We start from the raw sequence: 9840 nt of genomic DNA on the forward strand, positions 1-9840 counted from the left end.
GCTCCAATACGGGAAGAGGGACATAGAAATACGGAACAGCCACAAAACAGTAACACAGGGCACTTCGGAAACTATGAAAGAAATTGGCAAGGTACACCGAATTTTGAGATGGAACCACCGAAACGAAGTCACAATGGCCGATATGTGACTCGCCGACATGGTGATTTTGACTATAAGCTGTTCATTACTACACGTAAATTCAAAACATTTAAGAATTCTGGCAACGACATTCCTCCAGAAGCATGGCTTCATCAATTCTCTCATTGTTTTCCTCCCAACTGGTCATTGGAGCACAAGTTAGAATTTATGTGTGACTACTTAGAGAATGAACCAGCTGTAAGAATGCGATCGGTCATTCACGATTGCCACAGTGAAGGAGAATTTTATCATGCCTTCCTCTCAGCATATTGGTCTCAAACTACACAAGACCGATTAAAACATAGCATCATAATGATGAAATATTTCGAACAATCTGAATTTTCCAGTCTTGTGAAATATTTTGAAGACGTGTTGCACAAGAATCAGTACCTGTCAAACCCATACAGCCCCTCAGAACTCATCCGCATTTGCTTAATCAAATTGCCTGAACATTTACGACATATTATTTTGGCAGGATGTTGCAAAGACGACATTGAAGCTTTTCAGGGACTCCTACAAGAATTGGAAATCGAGACTGACAATCGCGGGACGCGAAAACTGGAACACAACAAATACAGGTCACATCGGTCACAATTCCGCGATGAAAGAAATAATAACTGGACACGACAAGGCTATTCCTCCAACGCAAATCGTGACCAAAACAGACACCACCCACATGACAACCACTGGAACAGTAATAATAACTACAGGGGAAGATCACCTCTCCGTGATAATGACTATCACAGAGACACTCAGGGAAACAGACAATATGGGAGCCAACATTATTATAATCAAGGGAGACATAATAACTTCAGACGCAATGGTCCACCGCGCAGTTACGACTCACGGAGAAATTCTCCACCACGTGACCGACAAGAAAAAAATTGCAGAAACTACCAACATGACGACAGAAGATATAATCTTAACAACAGACCAGAATTTAATCAGAACTGGCGGGTTTCAAACAGGGCAGAGCCCTCTCGACAAGGTGAATTTGTAGAAGTTAGATCTCGTGACAAGAAAGGTAACAGACAATGACTCGCACCGCAGGCAGCTACGTGCGCCGGCTGGCTCAGAGAAGAACATAGACGCTAACCTTGAGAAGAATTTTAGCATTCCTTACCGACGTATGCCACATGATAATTGCGTTCAAGTTGAAACTCTGAGTACCAGGAAGAGTAAAGGTTTACACTACATTTCACATGTAAAACCGTTTACTGAGAGATAATCTGTTTTTTAACTTAGTCTTTGCTATAAAAGTTTTCACTTCACATTATTAGTACGCTTTGTCACACTTAGAAACTGTTAACATGCATCAATGTTTTGAGTTAACTATCCAGTCAAGAACCAAGATAACTTATTTAAACAGTAATTACGAATGCATTGTTATAGTGAACAGACGACACAGTGTTGTTATTTGTACATTATTGCTTGTTAGTTGCACGATTACATAACGAATATACGGCTTACATACTTAGAACATAAACTGCTAATGAGATTTTAATGCAACATTTTGGTTTACTTGAAAAGACATTCTTTATTTGAATTACTTTCTGTGAGATTAAAGATGACTCAGTATTTGGTTTCTTTGACAGCTACACGATTATATCACGACGCTACTAATGTGTGACACAGTTTACATTGTTGCTTTTGCGATGTATCTGTTTTATATCTGCACAGATTTTCTGAATTCTTCTGGAAAGGAAAACAGGTTTTAGTAGTACCTTTTGTGGTATAGCTACAATGAGACGCCTTTTTCGTAGCACAACAATACATTACAGTATAGTACTTTCTTGATCACAGAACTGTACATAATAATGACGATATCTATACGCACAGCATTTCGCTTTTGTTTATTACGAGGTAAGTACATTGACTTCCACAGAACTTTGCTTGTGGAGGACGACAGTTACAACACTGGGCACATACATTTTGTACCCTTAAGTAATGACAGAGATTATCTTACAACAAGACGCACAGTTTAGTGCTGCAGTACACGTATTTGAGTGATTAATTTTGTACTTAAAACATTTATTTTTAAAGATTTTTGAATTACAAAGATACAAAGGTTTTCCGTTTTACATTTCATTCCATTGCTGTAATCTGTAACACCTGAGGGTATAATTACATTAATCCTCAGGGGGGTACACGCTTACTTTGTGTACCATGTGTTTGGCAAGCACAAGGAGCTGTAGCTAATATGGTATTTGCTTATACAACTTCACACATCGGTACCATATTTCTCTAACACATAAATTACACAGCTATCTGATCATTTAACTGAGAGAGACAAACATTTTTTTTACTACGTCAGTGACACATGTTTACGCAATTACACAGTTGGATAACTTCACACTTATCAAATTGTATTTTGTCTGTTCTTTGTGAACTGTTCATATTTTTTTCGGAACCATTGTGATACTATGAGAGCTTTGAATGATGTCTTTGGTATGGGATCATGAGTTTTAAAGTACGTTGAGATAGATGACAGAGAATTTTTTTTTAGGTTTTGAAATTATTGCAGAAAGCTATGACGTTTTTGAGATTTTACTGAGGTGTTATGATGTTATTATTATGATGACGATGTGTATTATGCTGTTGAGGTATGTTTATGATCAATAAGCTGATGCTATATGAGGAATTTGATTGTGCTACGTATTTATTATGATGAAATATTGAAGAAGTGTCGACAAATATGTATATGTGTAATAAGGTAGGGAATAATGAGTCGTGGTTAGGGACTCTGATTTGAGAAAAAGGATACTGGAAACCAAGAATTGTACTTTAAGAGTTATGACTTGTGTGTCCATGCGTGAATGTATCACTACACTGCTATTCATAAGATTTCGTATCTATACATTTCCACTGTAATTTTTCGATCTGTGAAAACTTTTTTATATGAGACAGTCACCATAGTGCAAACTGCTGTCGTAAATATTTCGGCAAGAAAGCTAAGTGACCTTGACGTAACGCGTTGTGGGCGCCCAGCTATGTGCCAGTCGCCTGGAGAAAAAGCCATTAGGTGAAAAAAGAAAGAGGCCATTAACCTCGCTATTTACATTCCTTTGTAGAAAGCATCCCAAATATGACACGCTGTTACTTGGAAACATATGATTCTACTGTGGAGCACGTACTTTGTGCTACTTACTGAAATGCTTATGAATTGATGGGAAATATTCGTACATCTGCACACTGGATTATGACAAGTGTCTTTCTACGAGAGGTGAGAGAATTTCTACTGACTTATGAAATGCCACATGGCTATTGAATCATGTTTTTATGCTTTGCTTTACATGGTTGCTTATTTCATTAGATATCTAGTTTCCAGCTGTGTTGCAGCATTGGTTTTATATAATAAAATTCAATGTGTTTACTAATGTGAAAACTTTCAGTCAACAGATCTGTTAAATAATAATTTTATGATCCACATTCTTCGAAAAAGGAGCACTTGGAAAAGAAAGAGCAACAAGAAGGGACTAATAACAGTAACTGCATACATAATTTTCTTTTCAAGTAATTGGTAATTTTTTTGTAGAATAAATTGTTGTGGTGCATCACTTTAATGACATAAACACTAAGATGTGAATAGACGTTTCCCTCATCTGCATTGTTGTCTTTAATGTACTATTTTTTCTGCTTGAGCTTTGTCATGTTTAGGTCTAAGTTATTGCGTTTGCTGCTGCTGTTTGCCAGGGATAGTGCTACTGAATTTCACTTTGTATTACTCTGTTAAGCCAGTTTTACTACTGATTTATTTTTCTTGTTGCTGCACATTGGCTCATATTAGTTGTAATGTTGCATTTGCTTCGCTAATTTAGATATACTGCTGCTTGCTTTGCCAATTTGCATTTTTTTGTCGTTGCTCTTTGTGTTAATTTGTTGTGTGTTGCTGCATTGCCTCATCCCTTAATATATATATCTGAGCTCAGTAGATTTAAGTTAGCTTAAGAAGGGGGTATACCTTATAAGAAACTAACTATGGAGAATAGGGAAAAAATTTGAGAAGTTATATGAAAAAGATTTGGGCCAAAATGAGTAGTGTACAATGAAGGATAATAATTTTAAAAGAGGATATTAACAAAACAGTAGGGTTTAGGGACAACAGGTACAGATAGGACTTTTTGGGAATAATGATGAACGAAGGGAGATCTCCAAGAACTAAAGAAAGTTTTGTTTGCAAAATACTGCATTAATGTGTCTGTGTACCCTTGTGTATCTATGTTCTTCCTGTCTTTATGTGTTTATCTGATATGAGTTATGTTGTAGAATTTTTCTAATAACATGTTATTTACTTTGTAAAGATGTTAAGACATTATTTATTCTGTTTTGTTTCAATGCTCATTTGTGAAATTAATGCTTCGAAAACCATTCCCATTATTTTATTTATTTACTTATGTCATAATTCCTGTAACACTGATGTACATGTTTATTTCTATTCTTTTGTAAAGCACGTATTACTACAAATGTTATCTGTATTATTATGTATTTTAATGATGTTTTCTGTACCTTTGTGATTGTATTGTCATGTTATAAAATTGTAATTGACACCGGTTTATCAAATTAAGTAACTTGTTAGCATTCATTTCAGTGCACACATTTCAGTTGGTCATAGTATATCCACAATAGATGAGAAGTTGGGACTGTTAGTGTTTGCATGTGTGTTGATAATTCAGCAAGGGACTGGTTAACAGTATTGTTGGTTCTAAGGACATACCAAAAAGTTTGTGAGTGCACAAGTGGTGGTTTATGGACTTGCTATATAGTCTGCAAGACTCTTTAATGGTAACTGTGCACCCACACAGTCGCAACAGATGGCTGCTGGCTATCTCTACAAGGACTGCAGTGGGTCTCCACCTCTGGTGGCCCGCCAATACCATAATCTCTACCAGGACTACAGTGGGTCTACTCTGTGATGACCTACCTACCAATATTCTTCAAAACCTCGACTGACTCTACTGTGGATTTGCTCTGTTGTGGCCCATTACATGTCTGCATGTCAAGAGTCAACATTGTCTTTCCGTTGGAAGGACAACACTACTTGTTCAAGACTGCATAGAAGTCCACTATTTCCGTTTGCATTTTCTTTTACTGCTCAGACTTTGTGCATACAATTGTAATTAATACTGTGATGAATGATCAGGACTGTCTTTATGGACTGTGAGAAAATTTTAGCTTTTGACCAACATTGTATCGATAAGTGTGTGCATTTGATATATTTGTTAGCGTTAATATAAAATTTTTTTAACAAATATGTATTGGCCAGTGCCCAAAACAGCTTGTAAACTTTTTTGTGGGGAGCATGGGGGCTATGTAAGTAGGCTATTTAGGTTTTTATATTGGTAACGCCATGTAGCGCTCTGTATGTGCAGTCTGTGGCTGGTTGGTATTGTTGTAATATTCGCTATTGTAGTGTTGGGCAGATGGATGTGAACAGCGCGTAGCGTTGCGCAGTTGGAGGTGAGCCGCCAGCATGGTGGATGTGGGGAGAGAGATGGCGGAGTTTTGAGAGCGGATGATCTGGACGTGTGTCCATCAGAGACAGTAAATTTGTAAGACTCGATGTCACGTACTGATATACTGTATACATATTATGACTTTTGAACACTATTAAGGTAAATACATTGTTTGTTCTCTATTAAAATCTGTCATTTGCAAACTATGCCTATCAGTAGTTAGTGCCTTCAGTAGTTTGAATCTTTTATTTAGCTGGCAGTCTTGGCGCTCGCTGTATTGCAGTAGTTCGAGTTAGGAAGATTTTTGTGAGGTAAGTGATTCATGAAAGGTATAGGTATTATCAGTCAGGGCCATTCTTTTGTAGGGATTATTGAAAGTCAGATTGCGTTGCGCTGAAAATATTGTGCGTCAGTTTAGTAATGATCAGAATAAGTAAAGAGAGAAATGTCTGAGTACGTTCAGTTGTGCTCAGCTGTTTGAAAATCAAATAACGTAAGAGGTTTATCAGCAAAATAATTCATAGATTTTTCTAAGGGGACGTTTCAATACGACTCTGACAGGTGACACGTACGTAAGCATCCTGTCTGATCACCTGCATCCATTCATGTTCATTGTGCATTCCAACGGATTTGGCAGTTCCAGCAGGGAAATGCAACACCCCACACGTCCCGAATTGCTGCAGAGTGTCTCCAGGAACACTCTTCCCTGAGTTTAAACACTTCCGCAGGCCACCAGACTCCCCGGACGTGAACGTTATTGAGCATATCTGGGATGCTTTACAATGTGCTGCTCAGAAGAGATCTCCCCCCCCCCCCCCTTACTCTTACGGATTTAAGGATATCTCTGAAGGATTCTTTGTGTCAATTCCTCCAGCACTACTTCAGACATTCGTGTTGCGGCACTTCTGCGTGCTCTCGAGGGCCATACTCAATGCAGGGCAAGTGTACCAGTCTGTTTGGCTCTTCAGCGTATTAATTATTATAAGTTTCTTTCTTGCTCAGTTCCATATTCTAATTTTGGTGCTGGAGATTAATTTTTGTGCAATATTGGCGTTATACTCTACTGTCTACATTAACAAGTGTTCCTTAAAGGCTGTCGATATAATTAAATATCGTTATACAGAAAATGCTGTGGGGAAGGCGAACCAAACACTGTATTTTATTGTCACACCACTTACAGGTAAACCTACCCTAGGGATATAAATCTGTCTTGATCGACTGTAAATGTGTTGCAGTGAATTTATACGTGCCCATATGGCTGTTAAGGGGGTGAAACATCCCCTTGAAAAAAATTGAGTTTAGTAATTTTTAATGTGTACCATTGAAACGCTAACAGATATAAAATAATGCTTCAAATAAAAGTTCTATGGTTTTAATGTATCTTACAACGATTCACGAAGACCTGTCGAAAAAGTATCTTTTTTGGAAACGCGTTTGCCCATTATTTTGTTTTTCATTTAGAGATTCAAATGGTTCAAAGGGCTCTGAGCACTTCAAGCTTTACATCTGAGGTCATCAGTCCCCTAGAACTTAGAACTACTTAACCTAACTAACCTTAGGACTTCACACACACCTATGCCCGAGGCAGGATTCGAACCTGCGACCGTAGCGGTCACGCGGTTCCAGACTGAAGCGCCTATAACCGCTTCGAAAACTGTACAGGCCATTGCCGGCCGCGGTGGTCTAGCGGTTCTAGGGGCGCAGTCCGGAACCGCGCGACTCCTACGGTCGCAGGTTCGAATCCTGCCTCGGGCATGGATGTGTGTGATGTCCTTAGGTTAGTTAGGTTTAAGTAGTTCTAAGTTCTAGTAGTACAAGTTTATATGCCAACTAGCTCTGCAGATGATGAAGAAATAGATGAAATGTATGACGAGATAAAAGAAATTATTCAGGTAGTGAAGGGAGACGAAAATTTAATAGTCATGGGTGACTGGAATTCGTCAGTAGGAAAATGGGAGAGAAGGAAACATAGTAGGTGAATATAGATTGGGGGGAAGAAATGAAAGAGGAAGCCGCCTTGTAGAATTTTGCACAGAGCACGACTTAATCATAGCTAACACTTGGTTCAAGAATCATACAAGAAGGCTGTATACCTGGAAGAATCCTGGAGATACTAAAAGGTATCAGATAGATTATATAATGGTAAGACAGAGATTTAGGAACCAGGTTTTAAATTGTAAGACATTTCCAGGGGCAGATGTGGACTCTGACCACAATCTATTGGTTATGAACTGTAGATTGAAACTGAAGAAACTGCAAAAAGGTGGGAATTTAAGGAGATGGGACCTGGATAAACTGAAAGAACCAGAAGTTGTAGAGAGTTTCAGGCAGAGCATAAGGGAACAATTGACAGGAATGGGGGAAAGAAATACAGTAGAAGAAGAATGGGTAGCTCTGAGGGATGAAGTAGTGAAGGCAGCAGACGATCAAGTAGGTAAAAAGACGAGGGCTAATAGAAATCCTTGGGTAACAGAAGAAATATTGAATTTAATTGATGAAAGGAGAAAATATAAAAATGCGGTAAATGAAGCAGGCGAAAAGGAATACAAACGTCTCAAAAATGAGATTGACAGGAAGTGCAAAATGGCTAAGCAGGGATGGCTAGAGGGCAAATGTAAGGATGTAGAGGCTTGTCTCACTAGGGATAAGATAGATACTGCCTACAGGAAAATTAAAGAGACCTTTGGAGAGAAGAGAACCACTTGTATGAATATTAAGAGCTCAGATGGCAACTCAGTTCTAAGCAAAGAAGGGAAAGCAGAAAGGTGGAAGGAGTATATAGAGGGTTTATACAAGGGCGATGTACTTGAGGACAATATTATGGAAATGGAAGAGGATGTAGATGAAGACGAAATGGGAGATAAGATACTGCGTGAAGAGTTTGACAGAGCACTGAAAGACCTGAGTCGAAACAAGGCCCCGGGAGTAGACAACATTCCATTAGAACTACTGGCAGCCTTGGAAGAGCCAGTCCTGACAAAACTCTACCATCTGGTGAGCAAGATGTATGAGACAGGCGAAATACCCTCAGACTTCAAGAAGATTATAATAATTCCAATCCCAAAGAAAGCAGGTGTTGACAGATGTGAAAATTACCGAAATATCAGTTTAATAAGTCATAGCTGCAAAATCCTAACGCGAATTCTTTACAGACGAATGGAAAAACTGGTAGAAGCGGACCTCGGGGAAGATCAGTTTGGATTCCGTAGAAATGTTGGAACACGTGAGGCAATACTAACCTTACGACTTATCTTAGAAGAAAGATTAAGAAAAGGCAAACCTACGTTTCTAGCATTTGTAGACTTAGAGAAAGCTTTTGACAATGTTGACTGGAATACTCTCTTTCAAATTCTGAAGGTGTCAGGGGTAAAATACATGGAGCGAAAGGCTATTTACAATTTGTACAGAAACCAGGTGGCAGTTATAAGAGTCGAGGGGCATGAAAGGGAAGCAGTGGTTGGGGAAGGAATGAGACAGGGTTGTAGCCTCTCCCCGATGTTATTCAATCTGTATACTGAGCAAGCAGTAAAGGAAACAAAAGAAAAATTCGGAGTAGGTATTAAAATTCATGGAGAAGAAGTAAAAACTTTGAGGTTCGCCGATGACATTGTACTTCTGTCAGAGACAGCAAAGGACTTGGAAGAGCAGTTGAATGGAATGGACAGTGTCTTGAAAGGAGGATATAAGATGAATATCAACAAAAGCAAAACGAGGATAATGGAATGTAGTCAAATTAAATCGGGTGATGCTGAGGGAATTAAATTAGAAAATGAGACACTTAAAGTAGTAAAGGAGTTTTGCTATTTGGGGAGCAAAATAACTGATGATGGTCGAAGTAGAGAGGACATAAAATGTAGACTGGCAATGGCAAGGAAATCGTTTCTGAAGAAGAGAAATTTGTTAACGTCGAGTATAGATTTAAGTGTCAGGAAGTCGTTTCTGAAAGTATTTGTATGGAGTGTAGCCATGTATGGAAGTGAAACATGGACGATAACTAGTTTGGACAAGAAGAGAATAGAAGCTTTCGAAATGTGGTGCTACAGAAGAATGCTGAAGATAAGGTGGGTAGATGACGTAACTAATGAGGAGGTATTGAATAGGATTGGGGAGAAGAGATGTTTGTGGCACAACTTGAATAGAAGAAAGGATAGATTGGTAGCACATGTTATGAGGTGTCAAGCGATCACCAATTGAGCATTGGAGAGCAGCGTGGAGGGTAAAAATCGTAGAGGGAGACCAAGAGATGAAT

The sequence above is a fragment of the Schistocerca nitens genome, chromosome 4 (assembly GCF_023898315.1).
Source record: "Schistocerca nitens isolate TAMUIC-IGC-003100 chromosome 4, iqSchNite1.1, whole genome shotgun sequence".
NCBI lineage: Eukaryota > Metazoa > Arthropoda > Insecta > Orthoptera > Acrididae > Schistocerca > Schistocerca nitens.